The sequence below is a fragment of the Bos javanicus genome, chromosome 16, assembly GCF_032452875.1.
Source record: "Bos javanicus breed banteng chromosome 16, ARS-OSU_banteng_1.0, whole genome shotgun sequence".
Lineage (NCBI taxonomy): Eukaryota > Metazoa > Chordata > Mammalia > Artiodactyla > Bovidae > Bos > Bos javanicus.
Window position 1 is genome coordinate 13,132,926 of NC_083883.1, and position 26,991 is coordinate 13,159,916.

At 37.5% G+C, this 26,991-nt stretch overlaps 2 long non-coding RNA genes across 3 annotated transcripts in view; both read left to right on the forward strand.

The window, feature by feature from the left end:
• The window catches only part of LOC133227569 (uncharacterized), a 356,831-nt gene that overhangs the window by 57,681 nt on the left and 272,159 nt on the right, over nt 1-26,991 (forward strand). The gene's annotated exons all lie outside the window — the stretch shown is intronic.
• The window catches only part of LOC133227572 (uncharacterized), a 29,431-nt gene continuing 8,743 nt past the window's right edge, over nt 6,304-26,991 (forward strand). The window contains exon 1 of the long non-coding RNA XR_009729875.1: nt 6,304-26,746. This is a non-coding gene — a long non-coding RNA (uncharacterized LOC133227572). The remainder of the gene's footprint in view (nt 26,747-26,991) is intronic.

Below are 26,991 nucleotides of genomic sequence, written 5' to 3' on the forward strand. Positions count from 1 at the left end.
GTGTCAGAGGTATTCGCTATTACATTATTCACTTTTCCTTCAGAGCCTGTAATAGATTCTGAGTCTGTCTGGTTTAAAATTTTATTCTCTGTCTCCTCCTTCTCCTCGTTGAAGTCTGGAATTGTGTCTGTCTCTTTCCCTGTTTGTGTAGCTGTGGAACAGTGATGGGCACATGGGGGTCACCCAGGAAATGATAGGAAGTGCTGATAAAAAAAAGGAAGCCAGAGCATGGATGCTTTCTTCTCTTGTAAATTTGCTACTTATATGTCAGGAAGCTGTCTTGCTGAGTTGTGTGCAAGTGCTGGATGAGTTAGTTGTACTGCATATTATGGAATAAGGAACATATGCTCTGGAACCATACTGCCTGAGTGAAAATGACTGTGTAACTTCGGGCAAGTTACTTAATCTCTCTGAGTCCCATTTTGCTCATCTGTAGAACAGGGCTAATAATAATAATAATAATATATATATATATCTATATCACTTTTCTGAGAATTGAGTAAGTTATCATTTGCTATTGTTCAGTCATTCAGTTGTGTCCAACTCTTTGCCATCCCATGGACTGCAGCACACCAGCCTTTCCTGTCCTTCACCTCCTGGAGTTCGCTCTCAAACTCATGTCCGTCGAGTCAGTGATGCTATCCAACCATCTCATCCTCTGTCAGCCCCTTCTCCCCTTCTCCCCCTGCCCTCAATCTTTTCCCGGCATCAGTCTTTTCCTTTGAGTCAGTTCTTTGCATCAGGTGGCCAAAGTATTGGAGCTTCAGCTTCAGCATCAGTCCTTCCAGTGAATATTCAGGGTTGATTTCCTTTGGGATGAACTGGTTGGATTTCCTTTGGGATGAACTGGGACTCTCAAGAGTCTTCTCCAACACCACAGTTCGAAAGCATCGATTCTTTGGCTCTCAGCCTTCTTTATGGTCCAGCTCTCACATCCATCCATGACTACTGGAAAAAATATAACTTGGACTATGTGGATGTTTGTTGGCAAAGTGAAGTCTCTGCTTTTTAATATGCTGTCTACTGTCTGGCATAGTAAGGACTCAGTAAATATTACTTAATGTTTAATTCATACATAATTTATACCATTTTCCTATCTATAGAATCAACAGCTGAGAAAAGATAAAAATAATTTAAATAGCTTTTAATGATATTTTGAATATGCCATATGTTGGGAAATGAACTGCTTCAAATTATGGTAAGAGTTTCTCTTTGATAAGACTAATATGTTTATGCATAAAGATTGTTGGCTTTCTGGCTGCAGCTTCAAGAGTGGTTCAGTGTAATCTGCTAAGCATTGTGATGGTGTCTGGCAGTGTGCCACAAGTGACCAGTTCATGAAATTAAACTGATGATTAGGAAAACTGTGTTGAAAATATTATTAAGGCATCCAGTGTGGAAGTTGTCCTGTAAAGATTTTCTTGTAGTGTGATTTTTCTTGCTCAAAGGAGGGTGAGGGTGCTTAGGAATAGCTTTTTCCTATCAACTGATGGTGCCTAAACTGTTTGCTCTCTGTGAAGTAATAGCTGCATGTTGCTCCTTAAGTCTTGTTGTGGTATATGTAAGTTTTTGTTTAAGCTTTGCTGGGTGAATTGGGACTTGTTTTCTTAAGAAAAACATCATTAATAGTTCTCATCAGAATGTGATGGCAAACCTCTGTATTAAAGCTTAAAACATCATCTCCAGTTTTCAGCACAAAATTGCTTTCATGGTTCTGGTTCTCAATCTCAAAGAGAAGAAGCTTTGTCACTATGATAGCCTTCTACTTAGATTTCATTCTCTTTCTCTCTTGGATAAAGGAATGAGAATACAAGGAAAAAGACATAGAGAACCATTTAAATACAAACCTTGGGGAAAAGGGGTTTTCTATTACAGGTCCACATTATAGTTAAGAGTAGACTCAGGAAGTCAATGGCTGCTTTCTGGAAAGGCAAACAAAAGGCTCCTGGTGCCCTGCCCAGTATTCAGAGTTTGGCCTCAGCGCTGCAATAGAGCAGCCTCAAGTCCAACGGGTACCACAGGGGTCAAGCCAGATTCTTCTTGGCTCAGCAGGTACTGGAGTAGATTGGGCCAGGAGAAAGGAGGCAGGAAGGAAAAATGAGAGCTCTGCAGGGATTTCCAAGTAGTTGAAAATATCCAAAATGCTCTTAACCTTTCTTTCTTAAATTCAGTGACACCTGATGCCTTTTTCTTTTTTTTGTACACAAAATTTTATTGTACAGAAAATAGTTGTTCACATTGTTATGTAAATCATACAACCATAAGACGAAGCACTATTTCATATATGTGACAACTACTGCTGCTGCTGCTAAGTCGCTTCAGTCGTGTCCAACTCTGTGCGACTCCATAGACAGCAGCCCGCCAGGCCCCCTGTCCCTGGGATTCCTCAGGCAAGAACACTGCAGTGGGCTGCCATTTCCTTCTCCAATGCAGGAAAGTGAAACGTGAAAGTGAAAGTGAAGTTGCTCAGTTGTGTCTGACTCTTCGCGACCTCATGGACTGCAGCCTACCAGGCTCCTCCGTCCACGGGATTTTCCAGGCAAGAGTACTGGAGTGGGGTGCCATCACCTTCTCTGATGTAACAACTAAGACCCAGGTTAATTTTGCAAAGATCTAGCTGCTCTGTTTAAACATATTCTTCAGTTCAGGTCACTTCAGTTGCTCGGTTGTGTCCGACTCTTTGCGACCCCATGAATCGCAGCACGCCAGGCCTCCTTGTCCATCACCAACTCCCGAAATTTACCCAAACTCATGTCCACTGAGTCGGTGATGCCATCCAGCCATCTCATCCTCTGTCATCCCCTTTTCCTCCTGCCCCTAATCCCTCCCAGCATCAGAGTCTTTTCCAGTGGGTCATCTCTTCACATGAGGTGGCCAAAGTATTGGAGTTTCAGCTTCAGCAGCAGTCCTTCCAATGAACACCCAGGACTGATCTCCTTTAGAATGGACTGGTTGGATCTCCTTGCTGTCCAAGGGACTCTCAAGAGTCTTCTCCACACCACAGTTCAAAAGCATCAGTTCTTCAGCGCTCAGCTTTCTTCACAGTCCAACTCTCACATCCATACACGACCACTGGAAAAACCATAGCCTTGACTAGATGGACCTTTGTTAGCCAAGTAATGTCTTTGCTTTTGAATATGCTATCCAGGTTGGTCATAACTTTCCTTCCAAGGAGTAAGCGTCTTTTAATTTCATGGCTGCAGTCACCATCTGCAGTGATTTTGGAGCCCCCCTCAAAATTAAGTCAGCCACTGTTTCCACTGTTTCCCTATCTATTTGCCATGAAGTGGTGGGACCAGATGCCATGATCTTAGTTTTGTGAATGTTGAGTTTTAAGCCAACTTTTTCACTCTCCTCTTTCACTTTCATCAAGAGGCTTTTTAGTTCCTCTTCACTTTCTGCCATAAGGGTGGTGTCATCTGCATATCTGAGGTTATTGATATCTCTCCCGGCAATCTTGATTCCAGCTTGTGCTTCTTCCAGCCCAGCATTTCTCATGATGTACTCTGCATAGAAGTTAAATAAGCAAGGTGACAATATACAGCCTTGACGTATTCCTTTTCCTATTTGGAACCAGTCTGCTGTTCCATGTCCAGTACTAACTCTTGCTTCCTGACCTGCATATAGGTTTCTAGAGGCAGGTCAGGTGGTCGGTATTCCCATCTCTTGAAGAATTTCCCACAATTTATTGTGATCCACACAGTCAAAGGCTTTGGCATAGTCAATAAAGCAGAAATAGGTGTTTTTCTGGAACTTTCTTGCCTTTTCCATGATCCAGCGGATGTTGGCAATTTGATCTCTGGTTCCTCTGCCTTTTCTAAAACCAGCTTGAACATCAGGAAGTTCACGGTTCACATATTGCTGAAGCCTGGCTTGGAGAATTTTGAGCATTACTTTACTAATGTGTGAGATGAGTGCAATTGTGCGGTAGTTTGAAAATATTCTTACAGTGGTACAATTGGCATGTGTTGTAAAGTTCAAATTTTAAGCATAAGCCTTGTAACTTTTTACAGATGTAACTTTTAAACATTGTAACTACAACGAATAACCCTTAAATAGTTTGTGGCAAATTTGAAAGAAGTTAAAGTACAATTTGATATTAGATAGGCAGCGGATAGAAAGTTATTGAAGATATTCATTGAGCAGCTTTTTTTAGTTCAAGTTTTTTTTTTTTATCAGTTAAATGATTTTGAGAGAACCAATTTGATGCATATGAGTGGATCTCAGAAATCTGAGCCTGTTGAAATTTTGAGAACAGAGAAAAATGAATAATACTAATTTGTTCAGAGAAATATAGGTGTTTAGGCTAAAACTGAGTCTGTGGATAGACTAGATGCTAAAAGCTGAATCTTCCTTCATTGCTTGAATGTTCTGCTAAGAAAAAAAGATTTTGGGGAATTTCAGAACTTTCTGGTGGAAACAAAGCCACAGTTTTAATATGAATTACAGGGTTTGAGTATCAATTATACTCAAGTTTTTGTAGATTATTTCTTGAACCAGCCTTAGAAGTTGTCTGAATTGCCAAGTACTCATCCTTTGAGAGGAGACAGAGTGAATCTTTGAATTCCTAGAATTTTAAAGTTTTGAATAGAGTGTATCAGTCTTAGAATACTTTTATAACTTGGAACACATTATTAAATTGTAGACATACGTCCAGTGACTTACATACACTCTTTCATGGAATTTCTAAGTCAAGTGAAAGCTAGCAATGACTGAGGTGAATGAGTTATAAATGAGATTCTCTAATAGAACTCATTGTTTTTATGCCTCCCAGTCTGCTCCTGGGTCTCAAAATATATTAGTCCGTTAATTTCTTCAATAAACCTGATCAATATAAATAGTATTGGCCTTATAACTGAATACATTTTCATGCATGAATTTCATTAAACTTTTGGAGCCACTTTTGCATTATCTCCAGAAATTGAAAATATACAGAAGGCTCCCCTGTTAAATGATTTTTTAATGTATGGCTTTCTATAGAAAAGATTAATTTGACTGCAGGGAAGAACAGAGTTGTTTTTTTTGTATGTTTGGATAAATTTACTTTATAAATTCATTGTAGTTTGTTAGCAAGCATTATACACTTCTTTGTCTTTAGCAAGCAGTCCATGATGTTCTAATTAAGAAATGCCCCTGATAAACTAGGAGAAATATGGACTGGAGCAACCTTCAAACAGGTACACCCTTGTTTGTGAGTGAAACATGAGTATAATGCTCCGAGTTGGAGGAAACTTGAAGATTCAAGCTGTAACTTGAAGATGAATTTTGAGTAGCACAAGGGCAGCATGAAATTGGAACAAAGCTAGGTCAGGAACCCGAGGAAAGAATCACTCACTTCAGCAGCTGTAGCTGTTGACCAGGGAAAGACACCTCTCTGAAAGAATAGTAAACAGTGCACAGCTCAACTTCAAGGTAACAATGAGCATGAGTGAGTTTGGAGGTGAATTGTTCATTCTACTGCAGCACAGTGGACTAGCACCTTCTGAAATGGGGTCTGTTTCTTAATTAATAAAATTGATTTTCTGTACTTGAAGACCCACATCAGTGAATATTTACTACGGTAAAATAAAATTTCTCTGAATATATTTTGAGCACTTTTCACTTTTTTTTTGTTTAGACTTCAAAATTTTTTGAGGGTAATTATATATGATTTGAAGGAGAAGTAAGTTGGTCACTCAAGGCTTTTTATCCTTTACTCCATTTCCTTGAGCAGTTTATTTAAATGTTATAATTCTACAGTTTATTAAGTGTTCTATATTCATTCATTCGTTTATTCATTCATTCATGTTTCCCGAGCACTCACTGTGTGCCAGAGTCTGTGGCATGTGCTAGACCTGCAATGATGAAGCAGGTAAATTTTAACCTTGCAGTTTAGAACTGCAGTTAAGTTTGGTGTGCTTGTGTTTAATTAACCTGTGTCTGAGAAACCCTGAAGATTTCAGGGGATGCCTCAGGGCAGCCAGTCGAGGTGAGTGGGATGGGAGGGGAGGGGCCCGAAGTTCCTGGCTCATCTTTTTTCCCTTACTTCCTCTTTCTTGGTTTTACCCTTTGACCTTAAAAGATTTCAGTTGCATTAAAGATCCTGATCCTAAGCCAGTTTAAAATTCACAATCCAGTCTAACTGCTCTCAACAAGTCCTCCTTTCCCAGTCTTTTCAAGTTTTCACTTGTTTGCTCAGTAAACATTAGACATCAGGGATTAGGCTGAATGTTACAGTGTATTTTAAACCATAGTCATTGCACTGTGAAGTTTTAAATCTGTAATATTTTGATTTATTCAACTGTGTTAAGATTAGGGCTGCAGAGCCTGTCCCAATGTTCCTGTGCTCCTGCAGTTCCAGGGCTGGTGGAGGGACAGTCAGGAGCGGTGGTTGATGTGGGCTTGGGAGAGTGTGGACTACTTCTTACCCTGCCCATCGGGTACTTTACCTTTGCTCACAGCACCCCATACTCACACACATGCTGGGGGTTTACTCAGATTTTGGTCATCCAGAGGAAGAAGAACTTAAAAGATTTTCTAGGGATGTGCAGGTCCTTTTGTATTAATCACAGTTCCTCCCTTTCCATGACTGACAGCAGCAGGTCACAGTGTCACAAGGTAGCCAGGCCAAGAACTGCAGCCCTGAATTAGCTCATGTGATGTTTTATTTACTGCTCTTGCTTGCTTAGTAAGTGGCTGTGGAACTGAACTCAATAGGAACAGAGGTCCTTCCCCTACAGACCATTAAGCTCTGACAGAGAGGACCGGAGTCGAGGAACTGGTGATGAGCCTTTCTCTAGGGCTTGGTTGGCGGGTAGGCAGTCTTACCTCAGGCAGGGCTGACTTGATTGGTAGGATGACTGGGTCATCTGAATGATTTAATTCAAGGAGTTTCTGTTAGAAAGCATCTCTCCCCAAGTACCCTCTTGGTTTTTAGAGTCAACACTTAAGTTGTTTTACTAATGGTTAAAGCAGTTGGTCTGAAACCATATCTATTAAAAATGGATCCTACAGTCCCCATGCCCTCCCAAAGTGTAACTCATGTTATTACCATTCATTTGAATCTTGTGGGTAATGTTTAATTCATCAAATTGACTTCAGTTAATTTACAGAGACTTTAATAACTTTGACTGAAAGATGGGCAGAACCATATTTTCTGAACACAAGGCTCTCTGTTTTAAGGATCTAGGATACTATAAATGTAGCCTTGTTCTTTGCAGGAGGCTGACACATGGGATTAGATGTATTAAAACACCCCCAAACCCCAAACTATTTCCTCCACAGTTTTGTCTTTGCCCTTTATAACTTTCACTGTTAAAATTCCCATTTGTAATTTTACTGGAACTGACAGCTGTTTTGATTGGTAAAAGATGGTAAATGCCTTCTTATATCTGTATTTAGATATGCTTCATATAAATTTTTATATTTGGTCCTGAGCCATATCTATACTGAAGGAAAAGAAAATAATGGATTAGGTCAGAGAGGTCATTAATTCTCTACACCTACTACTGAACTTTTATTCTAGCATAATAGAGGAATTTCTACCAAGACCCAAAATTACTCATTTATCTCAGTATGATGTCTGATGAAGGACATATATGCCATACTTTAATATTTATTGTTAATCACAGTGAAATGAGTATATTTTAAAATCTGAAATGATATATATACATGGAAGCTTGTATCAGGTTCTGAATTTGAAATTTTTAAGAGTTCCTGAATTATAAAACTAGAACTTCCATTTGTTTATTTTTTAATATTTCTGAAGACATAAATTGTATATAGGAATCTTTGGTATGCCTTAAAATCACTTTGAGTTAAATACTGTGAAATTTAATATGGTGTGCTTATCTAATTAATGAGACCAGATGATAGCTGGCTTGTGTTCAGAGTGATATAATGCTGAAGACATTTTTTCAAGACTAGACACAGTTGACTCACTGAGTAATTTCTTCTGTTTACCATGGTGTTATTCTCCTCTACCTAGAGACCTCAATAGGCCGGACATGTTTAGTTTCTTAGGTAAAAGTAGGGTAGCTATCACATTTTCCAATGAAAGTCAAAGAGCCCTGTATATCTACGTGAAATAGAATGAGACAAGGCAGAGACAAAACTGTGCATTGTGGTTTAGAAAATCTAAACACACTGCTAAACAGGTCAGTAACTTTAATAACCATCTTGGGTTTTATTCTTGGAAATTTTTGTCAAAGGATAAATTTTATAAATTTATGTGAATATTTTTTGATAAATATGCAAAGTCAGGAACATCTAATTACTCCCCGTTACTGATAAAATGCAGATTATTTTTTTGCCTCTAATTCAAAGTTCCTTGTAAGGTGGCCTCTATTTTCTTTTCCAGTATTATACCCTAGTAAGCTTCAGTGTACACCTTTACTCTAGTTAGACTGTTCTCTCCTTCCTCTCTGGCTTCATCCTAGCAGACTGAGTACCCCATTATCTCTGTCCACTCACATCCTAACCATCTTTCAGGTTCCCATTGAATTTTTTCTTCTTGTCTGAGGTTCTCTCTGACTGCTCTGTTCCATTGTAGTTTACTCCATTTCCAAGTTTTTATGACCTCATCTGCATTACTCATCTGGCACCAATCAACAGCATTTCCTGAATGCCCACTAAGTGCCAAGCATTGTGCTAAGAGCTTTCTCTTCTTTAATGCTCAAACTCCAAGGGAAAGATACTTTCCTTATCCTCATTCTGCAGGTGAGGAAACAACTCAGAAGATTTAAATGAAGGCTACCAGCTAAAATTGGTGTGTGTGTGTGTGTGTGTGTGTGTGTGTGTGTGTGTGTCTGTGTGTATGTGCTCAGTCGTGTTTGACTCTTTGAGACCCTGAAGACTGTAGCCCGCCAGGCTCCTCTCTCCATGGGATTCTCCAGGCAAGAATACTGGAGCAGGTTGCCGTTTCCTACTCCAGGGCATCTTTCCTACCTAGGGATCGAACCTGAGTCTCTTGCATCTCCAGCATTGGCAGGCAGATTCTTTACCACTAGCACTACCATAATGTTATGTTATATTAACAGTTTTATCCATTTTAATCTTCCCCCACCCCAGACAATAAACTATGTTGGAATTTGCAATGTTGCAATATACATTTTCAACCTCTCTGACACTGTACCTCTCCTGTACATAGTTCCTAGCATAGTGCTCTGCATTTGATTGAATCTCAATAGATACTTTTTTTCATTAAAGAAAAAAGGACATATATTAATGTACTTTTCCCATAGATTATATCCTGTTTCCTTATATTTTTTGCAAATGTATGCTTTTCTCTGTAATAAACAAGGATTTATTAAAATATTTCAATGATGTGAGATATTCAATATTTTAAGTACCTTAGAAATGTTACTGAATTTTAACCCCAGGAACTCTCAAGTTTTCTCAACTCTGTGGGACTTTATTGTGCCCCAATCTGTATCATATGATAGATTTTGAATATATACAACAGACTTTGGTCAAAATATTATTTAGTTTACATTGTCATATGCCATCCAATGTTTGTTGGGAAAAAAATGAAACTGTTTCCACGGAGAAGAGCTAAGAATAAGCACAAGGGGAAGATAATGTCCATGGAGTCCTCAGTACCTTGAATATTTTTCTCAGTTCCTGTGGCTGTTATTTGATCACTTTAGTGCTGAGACAGGGTAGGGATCAGTGAGTGGGCAAAGCTGAAGGTGAAGAAGAAATGGACATCAAAGATGTTTATGTAATACAAGTTCACTGTGTTCTTTCGTAAAAAAGTCTTAGTTTTTCTCTAGTGGAAAAAGAAAAAGTGAGTAAGTGAATGAATAAGAACTAAATCTACAGCAGGGCCTTTCTGCCAAAGATACTGAAAATGGGATGATGTCTGTGTGTATAGCTATTTTTAGTGTTCATTGATAAATAAAACCTTGGTACCAGGGTTTACATCATCCCTTTAAAACTTGTTACTCTTCATCATTACTGCAGGAATAAAATGTCGCACTCATCTGAAAGTTAAGATGGTTATAGCTATGGTATCACTGGAATATTCTATAACAACATGTCAGCATTTCATCACACGTGTTAATCTTATTTCCCCAGAGGCCAGTGTGGCTTCTTGAGGTTCCAGAACTATCAATGAAAAGATGTAAACTACAGCATAGAGCACTGCCTTGGCAGATGGAATCATCTTCCCTCATGAGTCTCATTTCTACACTATTTCACTTTGTGGCTTGGTTATAATTGGGCGGGTGGGGAGAACTTTTTGCCAAAATACATTTTCAAATTGAACGAATTTATTAGGTTATTTAGAAGGTCAGGGGAGGGGTGGGGAAAATCTGTTTCTAAAAGCTACCATGGCAAGGTTGTTATTCATGCACATACAAACATGGTAAATGTGTTAGTTTCAGCTCCAGAGTTAAAACATTAAAGTCTCTGAAAAATTCTTGAATAATAATTTGTGTTGAAAATGCTTTCTGGCTAGTAATACTTTATTTGTGGATGCATCATTAGTTCATACATCACTAGTTCACACTACTAATTCTACTCAAATGCCAGAGATTCCTGTTAGATTACTTCTAGATCATAGACAGCACTGTCAATAATTTTAGAAGTAAAAACAAGCCTGTCATCTGGCTACATATGAGTTACATTGATAAATCCACAGTAATTAAGGAAATCGTAATACTCTAAGAATGCAGATGGAAGTCTCATTTGTATTCACTGGGAGTGATTAAGTGCAGAACTTCATCTCTGGTTCCTATCCTTAATCCTGTCCATGTGCACCACCAGATAGAAAATCTTGATTGTTACTTCTCCGGCTGGGATGACTAGAAACATCCTCATTGATGGACATTGAAGTTGCTTCCTTATCTTGGCTAGTGTGAATAATGCAGCACTGAACATAAGCGGGTATATATCTTTTCAAGTTAGTGTTTTTATTTTCTTCAGGTACATACCAAGAAGTGAAATTAGTGAATAATATAGAAGTTACAGATTCAATTTTTTGAGGACTCTTCATATTATTTTTTGTAGTGGCTGTACTAATCTACAATCTCACTAACAGTGTATGAGGGTTCTCTTTTCTCCACATCCTCTCAGCATTTCTTACTTGTTGTCTTTTTAATAATCAATAGGTGAGAAGTAATATGTCACTGTGGTCTTGATTTTCATTTCCCTTGTGATTAGTGATGAGCCTCTTATTATGTGTCTGTTGGACATCTGTATGTCTTCTTTGGAAAAATGTCTATTCAGGTCCTCTGCTCATTTTTCAATTGGGTTGTTTTTTGATGTTGAATTGTATGAGTTTTTATTTTGTCTGTTTTGGTTGTTAACCCCTTATTGAATATATTTTAAAAATTAATTTATTTATTTTAATTGGAGGTTGATTACTTTACAATATTGTGTTGGTTTTGCTTTACATTAGCTTGACTCAGCAGTGGGTGTACATGTGTCCCCCTTCCGGAACCCCACTCCCACCTCCCTCCCCATCCCATCCCTCTGGGTTGTCCCAGTGCACTGACTTTGAGTGCCCTGTTTCATGCATTGAACTTGATTGGTCATCTGTTTCACATATGGTAATATACATATTTTAATGGTATTCTCTCAATTGTCCCACCCTTGCCTTCTCCCACAGAGTCCAAAGTCTGTTATTTATATCTGTCTCCTTTGTGGTCTTGTATATAGGGTCATCGTTACCATCTTTCTAAATTCCATATGTATGCAATAATATACTGTATTGGTGTTTTTCTTTCTGACTGACTTCACTCTGTATAGTAGGCTCCAATTTCATCCATCTCATTAGAACTGATTCAAATGCCTTCTTTTTAATAGCTGAGTAATATTCCATTTTGTATATTTACCACAGCTTTCTTATCCATTTGTCTGCTGATGGACATCTAGGTTGCTTCTATGTCCTATCTATTGTAAACAGTGCTGTGATGAATATTGCGGTACATGTGTCTCTTTCAGTTCTGGTTTCCTTGGTGTGTATGCCCAGCATGGGATTGCTGGGTCGTATGGCAGTTCTATTTCCAGTTTTTTAAGGAATCTCCACACTGTTCTCCATAGTGGCTTACTAGTTTGCATTCCCACCAACAGTGTAAGAGGGTTTCCTTTTCTCCACACCCTCTCTAGCATTTATTGTTTGCAGATTTTGGATAGCAGCCATTCTGACTGGCATGAGATAGTACCTCATTCTGGTTTTGATTTGCATTTCTCTGATAATGAGTGATGTTGAGCACCTTTTCATGTGTTTGTTAGCCATCTGTATGTCTTCTTTGTGGAAATGTCTGTTTAGATCTTTGGCCCATTTTGATTGGATCATTTATTTTTCTGATATTGAGCTGCGTGAGCTGCTTGTATATTTTGGATGTTAATTCTTTGTCAGTTGCTTTGTTTGGTAATATTTTCTCCCATTCTGAAGGTTGTCTTTTCACCTTGCTTATAGTTTCCTTCATTGTGCAAAAGCCTTTAAGTTTAATTAGGTCCCATTTGCTTATTTTTGCTTTCATTTCTATTACTCTGGGAGGTGGGTCACAGAGGATCTTTCTGTGACGTATGTCACAGAGTATTTTGCCTATGTTTTCCTCTAGGAGTTTTATAGTTTCTGGTCTTACATTTAGATTTTTAATCCATTTTGAGTTTATTTTTGTGTATGGTGTTAAAGTAGAGTGTTCTAGTTTCATTCTTTTACAAGTGGTTGACCAGTTTTGGCAATGCCAAAGAGTGCTCAAACTACCACACAATTGCACTCATCCCATATGCTAGCAAAGTAATGCTCAAAATTCTCCAGGCCAGGCTTCAACAGCATGTGAACCATGAACTTGCAGATGTTCAATCTGGTTTTAGAAAAGGCAGAGGAACCAGAGATCAAATTGCCAACATCCATTGGATCATAGAAAAAGCAAGAGAGTTCCAGAAAAACATCTATTTCTGCTTTATTGACTATGCCAAAGCCTTTGACTGTGTGGATCACAATAAACTGGAAAATTCTTCAAGAGATGGGAATACCAGACCACCTGATCTGCCTCCTGAGAAACCTGTACGCAGGTCAACAAGCAACAGTTGGAACTGGACTTGGAAAAACAGACTGGTTCCAAATCAGGAAAGGAGTATGTCAAGGCTGTATGTTGTCACCCTGCTTATTTAACTTCTATGCAGAGTACATCATGAGAAATGCTGGACTCTATGAAGCACAAGCTGGAAGCAAGATTGCTGGGAGAAATATCAATAACCTCAGATAAGCAGATGGCACCACCTTTATGGCAGAAAGTGAAGAGGAACTAAAGAGCCTGTTGATGAAAGTGAAAGAGGAGTGTGAAAAAGTTGGCTTAAAGCTCAACATTCAGAAAACGAAAATCATGGCATCTGGCACTTCATGGCAAATAGATGTGGAAACAGTGTCAGACTATTTTCGGGGGCTCCGGAATCACTGCAGATGGTGACTGCAGTCATGAAATGAAAAGATGCTTATACCTTGGAAGAAAAGTTTTGACCAACCTAGACAGCTTATTAAAAAGCATAGACATTACTTTGCTAACAAAGGTCCATCTAGTCAAGGCTATGGTTTTTCCAGTAGTCATGTATGGATGTGAGAGTTGGACTATAAAGAAAGCTGAGCATCAAAGAATTGATGCTTTTGAGCTGTGGTATTGGAGAAGCCTCTTGAGAGTCCCTTGGGCTGCAAGGAGATCCAACCAGTCCATCCTAAAGGAGATCAGTCGTGGGTGTTCATTGGAAGGACTGATACTGAAGCTGAAACTCCAATACTTTGGCCACCTGATGTGAAGAACTGACTCAAAGGAAAAGACCCTGATACTGGGAAAGATTGAAGCAGGAGGAGAAAGGGACAACAGGGGATGAGATGGCTTGACAGCATCACCGACTCAGTGGACCTGAATTTGAGTAAACTCTGGGAAATGGTACAGGACAGGGAGGCCTGGCATTGTTGCAGTCCATGGGATCACAAAAAGTCAGACATAACTGGATGACTGAACCTAAATGAATTGAACTGAACAGTTTTCCAGCACCATTGTTAAAGAGATTGTCTTTTCTCCATTGTATATTTTTGCCTCCTTTGTCAAAGATAAGGTGTCCATAGGTACATGGATTTATCTCTGGGATTTCTGTTTTGTTGCATTGATCTATGTTTCTATCTTTGTACCAATACCATACTGTCTTGATAACTGTAGCTTTGTAGTGTAGTCTGAAGTCAGACAAGTTGATTCCTCCAGTCCATTCTTCTTTCTTGAGGTTGCTTTGACTATTCGAGGTTTTTTGTGTTTCCATACAAATTGCGAAATTATTTGTTCTAGTTCTCTGAAAAATACTGTTGTTAGCTTGATAGGGATTCATTGAATCTATATATTGCTTTGGGTAGTATACTCATTTTCACTGTATTGATTCTTCTGATCCATGAACATGGTATATTCCTCCATTTATTTATGTCATCTTTGATTTGTATAGTGTTTTATACTTTTCTATATATAGGTCCTTCTGTTTCTTTAGGTAAATTTATTCCTAAGTATTTTATTATTTTTGTCGCAATGGTGAATGGGATTGTTTCCTTAATTTCTCTTTCTGTTTTCTCATTGGTAGTGTATAGGAATGCAAGGGATTAGCTCTAGTAATTTTCTGGTGGTATCTTTAGGGTTTTCTAGGTAGATGATATGTCATCTGCAAACAATGAGAGTTCTTCTTTTCCAATCTACATTCCTTTTATTTCTGTTTCTTCTCTGATTGCTGTGGCTAAACTTCCAAATCTATGTTGAATAGTGGTGGTGAGAGTGGGCACCCTTGTCTTGTTCCTGACTTTAGGGGAAATGCTTTCAATTTTTCATCATTGATGATAATGTTTGCTGTAGGTTTATTGTAGGTGGCTTTTATTATGTTGAGGTATGTTCCTTTTATGCCTGTTTTCTGGAGAGTATTTATCATAAATGGGTGTTGAATTTTGTCAAATGTGTTTTCTGCATCTGTTGAGATAATCATATGGTTTTTATCTTTCAATTTGTTAATGTGGTGTATCACACTGATAAATTTGTGAATACTGAAGAATCCTTGCATCCCAGGTATAAAACCCACTTGGTCATGATGTACAATCTTTTTATTATGTTGTTGGATTCTGTTTGCTAGAATCTTCTTGAGGATTTTTGCATCTATGTTCATCATTGATATTGGCCTGTAGTTTTCTTTTATTGTTGCATCTTTGTCTGGTTTTGGTATTAGGATGATGGTGGCCTCATAGAATGAGTTTGGGAATCTACCTTCCTCTGCAATTTTCTGGAAGAGTTTGAGTTGAATAGGTGTTAGCTCTTCCGTAAATTTTTGGTAGAATTTAGCTGTGACGCCATCTAGTCCTGGACTTCTGTTTGTTGGAAGATTTTTTATTACAGTTTTGATTTCTGTGCTTGTGAAGGGTCTGCTAAGATTTTCTATTTCTTTCTGGTTCAGTTTTGTAAAGTTATACTTTTTTAAGAATTTGTCACTTTCTTCCAAGTTGTTCATTTTATTGGCATATAGTTGCTGATAGTAGTCTCTTATGATCCTTTGTATTTCTGTGTTGTCTGTTGTGATTTCTCCATTTTCATTTCTAATTTTATTGATTTGGTTCTTCTTCCTTTTTTTCTTGATGAGTCTGACTAATGGTTTGTCTATCTTATTTATCTTCTCAAAGAACAGGCTTTTAATTTTGTTGATATTTGCTGTATTCTCCTTTATTTCTTTTTCATTTATTTCTGCTCAGATTTTTATGATTTTTTTCTTTTTCCTAACCCTGGGGTTCTTCATTTCTTCTTTTTCTAGTTGCTTTAGGTGTAAAATTAGGTTATTTATTTGATTTTTCTCTTGTTTCTTGAAGTAAGCTTGTATTGCTATGAACCTTCCCCTTAGCACTGAATCCCGTTTTACTGAATCCCATAGGTTTTGGGTTGTTGTGTTTTCATTTTCATTTATCTATGCATATTTTTATTTCCTTTTTGATTTCTTCCATGATATGTTGGTGTGTTTAGCCTCCATATGTTGGTATTTTTAATAGATTTTTTTTCCTGTAGTTGATACATAATCTTACTGCATTGTGATCAGAAAAGATGCCTGAAATGATTTCAATTTTTTTGAATTTACCAAGGCTAGCTTTATGGCCCAGGATGTGATCTATCCTGGAGAATGTTCCATGCACTTGAGAAAAAGGTGAAATTCATTGTTTTGGTGTGAAATATCCTATAGATATCAATTAGTTCTAACTGGTCTATTGTATCATTTAAAGTTTGTGTTTCCTTGTTAATTTTCTGTTTGCTTGATCTATCCATAAGTGTGAGTGGGGTATTAAAGTCTCCCACTATTATTGTGTTACTGTTAATTTCCCTTTCATACTTGTTAGCATTGGCCTTACATATTGAAGTGCTTCTATGTTGGGTGCATATATATTTATAATTGTTACATCATCTTCTGGAATTGATCTTTTGATCATTATGCAGTGTCCTTCTTTGTCTCTTTTCACAGTCTTTATTTCAAAGCCTGTTTTATCTGATATGAGTGTTGCTACTCTGGCTTTCTTTTGGTCTCCATTTGCATGAAATATCTTTTTCTAGCCCTTCACTTTCCGTGTATATGTGTCCCTTGGCTTGAGGTGGGTCTCTTGGAGACACCATACATAGGGGTCTTGTTTTGTATCCATTCAGGCAGTCTTTGTCTTTTGGTTGGGACATTCAACCCACTTACATTTAAGGTAATTATTGATAAGTATGATCCCATTGCCATTTACTTTGTTGTTTTGGGTTTGAGTTTATAAACCTTTTCTGTGTTTCCTGTCTAGAGAAGATCCTTTAGCATTTGTTGAAGAGCTGGTTTGGTGGTGCTGAATTCTCTCAGCTTTTGCTTGGCTGTAAAGCTTTTGATTTCTCTTTCGTATTTGAATGAGATCCTTGCTGGGTAGAGTAATCTTGGTTGTAGGTTTTTCTCTTTCATCACATTAAGTATGTCCTGCCATTCCCTCCTGGCCTGAAGAGTTTCTATTGAAAGATCAGCTGTTATCCTTATGGGGATCCCCTTGTGTGTTATTGTTTTTCCCTTGCTGCTTTTAATATTTGTTTTTGATCTTTGTTAGTTTGATTAATATGTGTCTTGGAATGTTTTGTCTGGGTTTATCCTGTTTGGGACTCTCTGGGTTTCTTGGACTTCAGTGGCTATTTCCTTCCCCATTTTAGGGAAGTTTTCAGCTATTATCTCCTCAAATATTTACTCATGCCTTCTCTTTTTGTCTTCTTCTTCTGGGACTCCTATGACTTGAATGTTGGGGCATTTAACATTGTCCCAGAGGTCTTTGAGGTTGTCCTCATTTCTTTTAATTCTTTTTTCCTCTCTGTTTCATTTATTTCCACCATTCTATCTTCCACCTCACTTAGCCTCTCTTTTGCCTCAGTTATTCTACTGTTGGTTCCCTCCAGAGTGCTTTTTATGTCAGATACTGCATTATTCATTGACCCTTTTTTATTTCTTCTAGGTCCTTGTTAAACATTTCTTACATCTTCTCAATCCTTGTCTCTAATCTATTTATTTGTGACTCCATTTTATTTTTAAAATTTTGGATCATCTGTACTATCATTATTCTGAATTCTTTTTCAGGTAGACTCCCTATCTCTTCCTCTTTTGTTTGGTTTGGTGGGCATTTATCATACTTCTTGACCTGCTGAATATTTCTCTGCTTTTTTACTTTGTTTAGGTTGCTGTGTTTGGGGTGCCCTTTCTGTAGGCTGGAAGTTCGTGGTTCCTTTTTTTTGTGGAGCCTGCTCCCTGTGGGTGGGGCTGGACTAGTGGCTTGACAAGGGGAGATGCAAGCTCAAGGGGGAGCTTGCATCTGTGTTCTGGGATCTCACAGTTCGGTGAAGGAGCTGGATCTCACAGTTTGGTGCTGGATCTCACAGTTCGGTGAAGGATGCCAGTCTCTGGGGCCAAGACTGCAGCATCCCCTTGCCTTCTGACTCTGGCTGTTGCATGCCTGTCTCTCTGCCTCTGGTTGTGGGGAGAGGCATGTACGCAGCCAACTAGGTCCCCTTTGGTATTCTCTTAATCCTTTGTTCTGTGAGCATACTAGGCTGTGGGTTAGCACCTGTCGCGGGAAAGTTATTTTTTTTCCTCTCTGGCAATCCCACGGTTTGGGTTGCTATCTCACGTTAGCTCCTTCATATTGTCCTCAGGGCATTCAGGCCCAGTCCTTATCCTAAGCACCGATTATGCAGCCTGTGCCTCACTGTCCGGCCCCTGCTTGCTGGTGGTGGACTCGAGCATCTGGGCTGCTTATCTGCTGGCAGTTGCAGTTAGGTATGTATTCTGTGGGTTCCCCCCACCCCCGTTATGTTGCCCTCTGAGATTCCGAAACTCCCCACAGACCTGCCTGTGAGAGGGTTTCCTACTGCTTGGAAACTTCTCCTTTATGATTCCCTCCCCAGGAAAGGTCTCCATTCCTAACTCTTCTTTCTCTTTGTCTTTTATATTTTGTCCTACTGCCCTACAAAGAGAGTGGGCTGCCTTTCTGGGTGCCTGGTGTCCTCCACCAGCATTCAGAAGTTGTTTTGTGGAAGTTGCTCAGCATTCAAATGATCTTTTGATGAGTTTGTGGGAGAGAAAGTGGTCTCCCCATCCTGTTCCTCTGCCATCTTGGGACTGCCCCCCTGAATATATTATTTGTAGATGTTCCTCCTATTCAGTAGGCTGCATTTTCATTTAATTATGTTGAGGTATGTTTCCTCTATGCCCACTCTGTTGAGAGTTTTTATCAAACATGGATGCTGAATTTTGTCAAAAAAATCTTTTTTGTATCTTTTGAGATGATCATATGATTTTTTTCTTCAGTTCTTTAATATAGTATATACTTTGGCCACCTGGTATGAAGAGCATTTGAAAAGACCCATTTGTATTGGAGTCCACTTGTCCAAGAAGCTTAAGTAATACTTTCTCAGTATGTTATAATGCTTTGTATTTTTTTTTACTAGCTCCCTCAGTCATTTCCTTATTGGAAATCAAAAGCATTTGGCAGTTACAGAAATACCTTATCTGATCACAGTTTGCCTCATGGGCTTGGGCAGAACAAAGAAAACAATGACTGTTCATTTTGGGAATCCACACATAAAAGCTGTTGCTATGTGTACATTAGGAAAATAGTTACCTGAAGCAGATAACTCACCTTTGGGAGTTTGTAAATTTATACGAAGAGTCTATTCTAGGAGATTAACAAATTTACCAGATGGCTTAAGGTAGTTGTCACTTCCCTAGTTCTTGATTTACCTCTTCCAAAAGTTGATTTCATGTAGCTTTAGTGCTTAAAATTGGCTTTCTCAAAAGAGACTTCAACTTATTTTTTAATGAGATTAAGTTATGTGACATTAATCATTTTTAAATTTTATCATTGCTTCTAAAGTGATTCACGATTAATAGTGGAATTTAAATATCCAACTGAAAAGTCAATGTGTGGAATTCTGAGTTAAAAACAAGTTTTACAGAGAATGTGGTAATTGTAATGGTAATGATGATGCTGGTGCTCATGTTTGGTAAAGCTGTATACAAAAGCAACAGTTAAATAGTTGATAGTTTTGGTATATATTTAAGAAAGTATTCAGTTTTGTAAAAGTCCATCATTTTGATTTAAAATAAAAACTATTTTTTAAGAAGTTCTACTTGTTACAGACTTAAAAACCTAAGTCTTTCTTCAGCCAGTGTTTTAAGGTATATTTATTTGAATGAATGAATTATACAGATTTTGAAAAGCCCATTAATTGATATTACTACCAGTGTATTAATAGACATCCTATTGTTATATAATGCTCTTGATTTTAATACCAATTTCTTAATTATGCAGAACAGATGTCATTTTTATGACAACTCATGATTTAGGAAGTTACAGCCAATTATCTTTATAGATATATATGCTATCTTGTTTCATTTCTAGAAAATTTAATTGATTCCTGAACCTTGAGTGAGTTTACCTACATTAGAATCTGGGCTGTTGCATTTAACATCAAAGCCACTTCAAACAAGCTAAACTATGGCGAAGTTTTTCATCTGTAAAATGGGTTGACAATAGTACCCATTTCCTAGGCTTATTGTGAGGTACAGATGTATTAATTAGCAATAATGAATTACCCTAAGCTCTTCCTATTTTGCCAGATATATAGTAAAAGGGCATTAACTAATTATAATTAGTATTTTATCATAAGGACTGTATTACCAAATAATGCTGGAGTCATAGAGATCTGGGTTCAATTCCTAATCTTAGACTTACTCTTAAGTGACCTTGGACAAGTTAGTTAACCTCTTTGATCTCAGTGTTAACGTAAATATGATAGGATTCGTGTACTGGGTAACCTTATCTCATGGAACTCATTAATATATCTTTTGGCATATATTAGATATGATAAAGGAGAAGGCAGTGGCACCCCACTCCAGTACTCCTGCCTGGAAAATCCCATGGACGGAGGAGCCTGGTGGGCTGCAGTCCATGGGGTCGCTAAGAGTCGGACACAACCGAGTGACTTCACTTTTCACTTTCATGCATTGGAGAAGGAAATGGCAACCCACTCCAGTGTTCTTGCCTGGAGAATCCCAGGGACGTGGGAACTTGGCAGGCTGCTGTCTATGGGGTTGCACAGAGTCGGACACTACTGAAGCGACTTAGCAGGAGCAGCAGCAGTAGCAGATATGATAAATGGCAGATCAAAAAAGAATGTAGTTAATGGCAGAGAGTAAAGTAGTTACAGATGACAACTATAAAACACTAGATTAAAAAAATCTATATAAACACTGCAAGTCGTTAAAAAGTAAATAAAAACATGCAACTTTAAGGGTTTTTGAAAACCTGTAACTGGAATGGCTAAAAATTGTGAGTTAGCAGCTTGCAGTCCAAGGGCTATACCCAACTCTCATAGATATGGCTGTGGAAAGTGATGCTACCAGCTTATGATACCAAGATGGGAATTTGGAACTGGGAAAGGAGCTAGAAATTTAAAGGGAAATCCTAGCAGCAAGACCCTCAGAAGTGAGACACAGATTCAGAGCATAAACTGTCTAAATCTATGGTTGATGCTGAGCTGCATGTATCCGGACAGGGGCTTAATGAAAATTAAGCACACACTAAAGAGAAATCTATTTCTGAAAAATATAAGTATATAGATCCAGATCTGTGAATTGGACACTTTCCTTAACTGCATTTTCCAACTGTGCACAGCACAGGTGGAAGAGGGCGGAAGCTGGGTGGATTTGGAAAACCTTAATACAAAGAACAAAAGTTAGTAGAGCTGCTAGAAAATGAGGAGGGATTCCTAGAATCAAGAATTCACAGAAAGAGTGCTCCCCCACTCTGTCTAAGCTTTTAGTTCATTAGAATTTTATAGGATCAGGGACGCTTACAGGGATCATGCTGAAGAATAAGCTGTAGGAAACCACAGGTCTGTAATTGTTCAGTCGCTAAGTGGTGTCCGACTCTTTTCAACTCTGTGGAGTGCAGTGTGCCTGGCTTCTCTGTCCTCCACTATCTCCTGGAGTTTGCTCAAACTCATGTCCATTGAGTTGGCGATGCTATCCAACTATCTCATCCTCTGTTGTCCCCTTCTCCTCCTGCCCTCAGTCTTTCCCAGCATCAGGTTCTGAAGCAGTATTTTCAGTTTGAATCTAGGTAAGTTAACTGCTTGGTAGAATAAAACTTCAGTGACTCTCAGAATAAATCAGATCTCTGAATTTCTATAACATATTAGCTACAATATCAATTTTCAACCCCAAATTTATGACATGCAAAAAGATGAGAAATTATGACCCATAGTTGGGGGAAAAGGCAATAATCAATAGAAATGTACTCTGAGTTGGCCCAGGTGTTGGATTTACTAGATAAAGCCCTCCAAGTAACTACTATAAATATACTTTGAAAATTTAAAAAAATGTGTTAAAATATTTAAGGGAATATTTAACAGATGTTAGTGATAACTATATAAAATTGCAAATTCTGGAGTTCAAAAATAAAATGACTTAAATTCTTAAATGCTAGATAGGCTTAACAAAAGATTGAAAATAGAGTAAAAATAAATTAAAAATTGTTAGCCATTCTCATTGTGGTATTGAGTTATATTTCCTTGGTGATTAGTGATGTTGAGCATCTTTTCATGTGTCTGTTAGCCATCTGTATGTCTTCTTTGGAAAAATGTCTTTTCAGCTCCTCTATCCATTAAAAAAAATTTTTTTTTGATGTTGAGTTATTTGAGTTCTTTGTACGGTTTGGATATTAACCCCTTATTGGATGTATTGTTTGTAAGTATCTTCTCTATTCAGTAGGTTGCCTTTTTGTTTTGTGTATATAATCCTTTCCTGAGAAGAAACATTTTATTTTGATGTAGTTCCATTTGCTTGCCTTTGCTTTCGTTAGCTTTGCCTGAGGAGTCAGATCTCCCCTGCCCCTTAGACCAGTGTCAAAGAGTCTACATCTTTAATCCGTTTTTGATTTATTTTTGTAAATGGTGTGAGAAAGTAGTCCAGTTTGATTCTTTTGCATGTAGCTGCTCAGTTTTCCCAACACCATTTATGGATTGTTTCCCTCCATTGTGTATTCTTGCCTTCTTTGCCATAGCTTAATTGGTTATATAAGTGTGGGTTTATTTCTAGGCCCTCTATTTTGTAACATTGATCTGTGTCTGTTTTTGATTACTGTAGCTTTTTAAAACAGTTGTTTATTTGGCTGCATGGGGTCTTCATTGTGGCATGTGGGGTATAGATCCCTGACCAAGGATCAAACCTGGGCCCCCTGCATTGGGAGCACAGAGTGCTAGCCACTGTATCTTTGTAGTATGATTTGAAATCAGGAAGTGTGACACCTCCAGCTTTGTGTTTCTTTCTCAAGATCTCTGTGGCTATTCAGGGTCTTTTGTGTTTCTATACAAATTTTAGAATATTTTCTAGTTCCGTGAAACATGTCTTTGGTATTTTGATAAGGAGTGTGTTGACTTTGTAGATTGCCTTGGATAATGTAGTCATTTTAGCAATATTAATAATTCTGATCCATGAGCATGGTATATCCTTACATTTGTCATTTTCAAATTCTTTCATCAGTGTCTTATAGTTTTCAGAATATTTTACCTTTTTGGTTAGGTGTATTCCCTGGATGTTCTTTCTGGTGAAGTTGTAAATGTGATTGTTTTCTTCATTTATATTTCTAATAGTTTGTTATTAGTATATAGAAGTGTAATAGTTTTCTATATATTGATTTTGTATCTTGCAACTTCTGATTTTACTAATTAGTTCTAATAGTGTTTAGGTGGATCTTTAGATTTTTCTATATATAGTATTGTGTCATCTTCAAATAGTGACAGTTTTACTTTTTCCTTTAAAATTTGGATTCCTTTTCTTTCTTTTTCTGGTCCTGGTTGTAGCTAGGACTTCCAACACCATGTTAAATATGAGTGATAAGAGTGGACATCCTTCTTTTTTTTAATGTCAGAGCATAACTTAAACTTTTTTTAAAAAACCTTTTATTTTGTGTTGGGGGTATAGCCGAATAACAGTGTTGTGATAGTTTCAGGTGAATAGCGAAGGGACTCAGCGATACATATACATGTATCCATTCTCCCCCAACTCCCCTCCCATCCAGGCTGCTACACAACACTGAGCAGAGTTCCCTGTGCTGTAGAGTAGGTCGTTGTTGGTTATTCATTTTATGTGTACATGTCCATCCAAACTCCCTAACTATCCCTTCACCCCATCCTCCCCCTAGCAACCATTAGCTTTTTCTTAAAGTTTGTGAGTCTATTTCTATTTTGTAAGTTCATTTGTATCATTTCTTTTTAGATTCCACATGTAAGGGATGTTATCTGATATTTCTCCTTCTCTGTGTGATTTATTTCACTCAGTATGATACTCCCTAGGTCCATTCGTGTTGCTACAAATGGCATTATTTCATTCATTTTAATGCTGAGTAATACATTATATATACCACATCTTCTTTATCCATTCCTCTGTTGATGGATATTTAGGTTGTCTTCACATCTTGGGTATTGTAAACAGTGCTGCAGTGAACTTTGGGGTGCATGTATCTTTTCAGATCATGCTTTCCTCTGGATATATGCCCAGGAGTGGGATTGCAGGGACACATGGTAGCTCTGTTTTTAGTTTTTTAAGGAACCTTCATACCATTTTCCATAGTGGCTATACCAGTTTACATTTCCACCAACAGAGTAGGCATTCTTGATTTTAGAGGAAAGGTTTTTGACTTTTCATTATTAAGCATGATTGTAGCTGTGGATTTGTCATATATGTTCTTTATTGTGTTGAGGTGTGTTCCCTCTCTACTTAGATTGTTGAGATTCCTATCATGGATAGATGTTGAATTTTGTTAAAAGCTTTTTTCTGCATCTATTGAGATAATCATATGATTTTTGTTCCTCAGTGTTTAATGTGGTTTATCATGTTGATTGATTTGAAAACTTGAGTTATCCTTACTTCCCTGGAATAAATTCCACCTGATTATTGTGTGTAATCCATTTAATATCCTGTTAAATTCAGTTTGCTAATATTTTCTTGAAGATTTCTGCATCTATGTTCATTAGTGATAATGGTCTGTAATTTTCTTTTCTTTTCTTTCTTTCTTTTTTTTTTGGTGGTGTCTTTGTTATCTGGTTTTAGTTTCAGGGTGATTTTGGCCTTAGAGTTTAGAAACACTGCTTTCTGTTCAGTTTTTTGGAATAGTTGAAGAAGGATAGGCAATAACTCTTATTTAAATGTTTGGTAGAATTCCCCTGTGAAGTCATCTGGCCTAGACTTTGTTTGTGTGAATTTTTTTTTTTTAATTTTTATTATTGTTTCAATTTCATGAAATTCACTTCATGAAATTGAAGCAATATTATGTTCATATTTTTTATTTCTTCCTGGATCATTCTTAGGAGATTTTTTATTCCTAGTAATTTGTTGATTTCTTGTAATATGACCATTATTTATGTATAATTCTTTGTAAAACTCCCTTATGCTCCTTTGTATTTCTTTTTTTTAAATTTTATTTTATTTTTAAACTTTACAATATTGTATTGGTTTTGCCAAATATCAAAATGAATCTGCCACAGGTATACATGTGTTCCCCATCCTGAACCCTCCTCCCTCCTCCCTCCCCATACCATCCCTCTGGGTCGTCCCAGTGTACCAGCCCCAAGCATCCAGTATTATGCATCGAACCTGGACTGGCAACTCGTTTCATACATGATAGTATACATGTTTCAGTGCCATTCTCCCAAATCTTCCCACCCTCTCCCTCTCCCATAAGGTCTCCACTTTCATTTCTGATTCGAATTGGACTCTGCCTTTTTTTCTTGATAAGTATGGCTGAAGCAATTTTGTTTATTTTTTCTAAGAACCAGTTTTTGGTTTTATTGATTTTTTTCCTGTTTTTCTTTTAGTCTCTGTTTCACTTATTTTGCTCTGACATTATTTGTTTTCTTCTACTCATTTTGGGTTTTGTTTTTTTCTACTTCCATTAGGTTTAAGATTAGATTGTTTATTTAGAATTTTTTTATTTTTACTTTCAAAGTTAAGCCTGTGTTGCTATAAACTTAGCAGCAGCAGCAGCAGGACAACTTTTGTTGTGTCCTACAGGTTTTGATACGTTGTGTTTCCACTTTCATTTGTCTTAAGATATATTTTGATTTCCTCTTTGATTTCTTTGTTGACATTAGTTTTTAATAGCATCTTGTGTAGGTTCTACTTATTCCATAGTTTTGCAGTTTTATTCTTGTATTTTGATTGTACTGTGTAGTTTAGTACATTTAAATTATTGATAGGTATGTGCTAAGTCACTTCAGTCATGTGTGACTCTTACCGACCCCATGGACTGTAGCCTGCTAGGCTCCTCTGTCCAAGGGATTCTCCAGGCAAGAAGACGAGTGGGTTGCCATTTCCTTCTCCAGTTGATAGGTATGTACTTATCATTGTTTTATTAATTGCTTTTTGATTGTTTTTCTGGTTCTTTTTTGTTCCTTACTTCTTCTTTGCTTTCTTCCCTTTGCGATTTGATGATTATCTTAGTGTTATGTTTGAATACTTTTTCTCTCTCTCTTTTTGTTATCTATTATAGGTTTTTAATTTGTGGTTGTATGAGACTCATATGTAACAATGTATATATTGTATATATAGGTCTAATATTTTTGTTTTGTGTATCTCAAGTTCTTTTCCTGGATAAAGATGATTTTACTCCTTTTGTCTTGAATCTTCCTTCTAACTTTATGAGTAGTTGATCTATTCATTATCTTTACTGTATAGTTGCCCTTACTGTGAGATTTTTTCCTTTCATAATTTTCATATTTCCAGTTCTGGCCTCTTCTTTTTTGCTTAGAGAAATCCCTTTAACACTTCTTGTAAAGTCATATAGTGATACTGAACTCTTCTAGATTTTATCTAAATCTAAAACTTCTTTTAGATTTTTTTCTGTAAAATTCTTTATTTCTCCTTGAAGTATGATTGATAACCTTGCCAAATAGAGAATTCTAGGTGGCAGGTGTTTTTCCTTCCATTGCTTTGAATGAATTATGCTGCTCCCTTCTGGCCTGCCAGACTGCTGAAAAGTCAGCTGATAGGCCTGTGTTCTTGTCTTATTGTTGCTTTTCTCTTGATGCTTTGGAGATTCTCTCTTTATCTTTAATTTTTGCCATTTTAATTATAGTGTGTCTTGATGAGCCTCTTTTGGTTCATCTGTTTGGGACTTTCTTTGCTTTCTGGATATTAATGTCTGTTTCCTTCCACAGGTTAGAGAAGTTTTCAGCTATTATTTCTTAAAGTAAGTTCTCTGCCCCTTCCCCTTACTTTTTTCCTGTTATGATTCCTACCATGTGAACGTTAATATGCTTGATGTTTTTTGCTTAAAAAAATAGTCACAAGCTAAAAGCTGAGAATTATGTTTTATTTGGTGGGAATTTTTAGGACTTCAAGCCCAAGAGACAGCATCTCAAGTCACCCTGAGAGAACTGCTCTGAGACGGTGGGCGGCGGGAGTCAGGTTATATAGAAGTTTGCAACAAGGAGC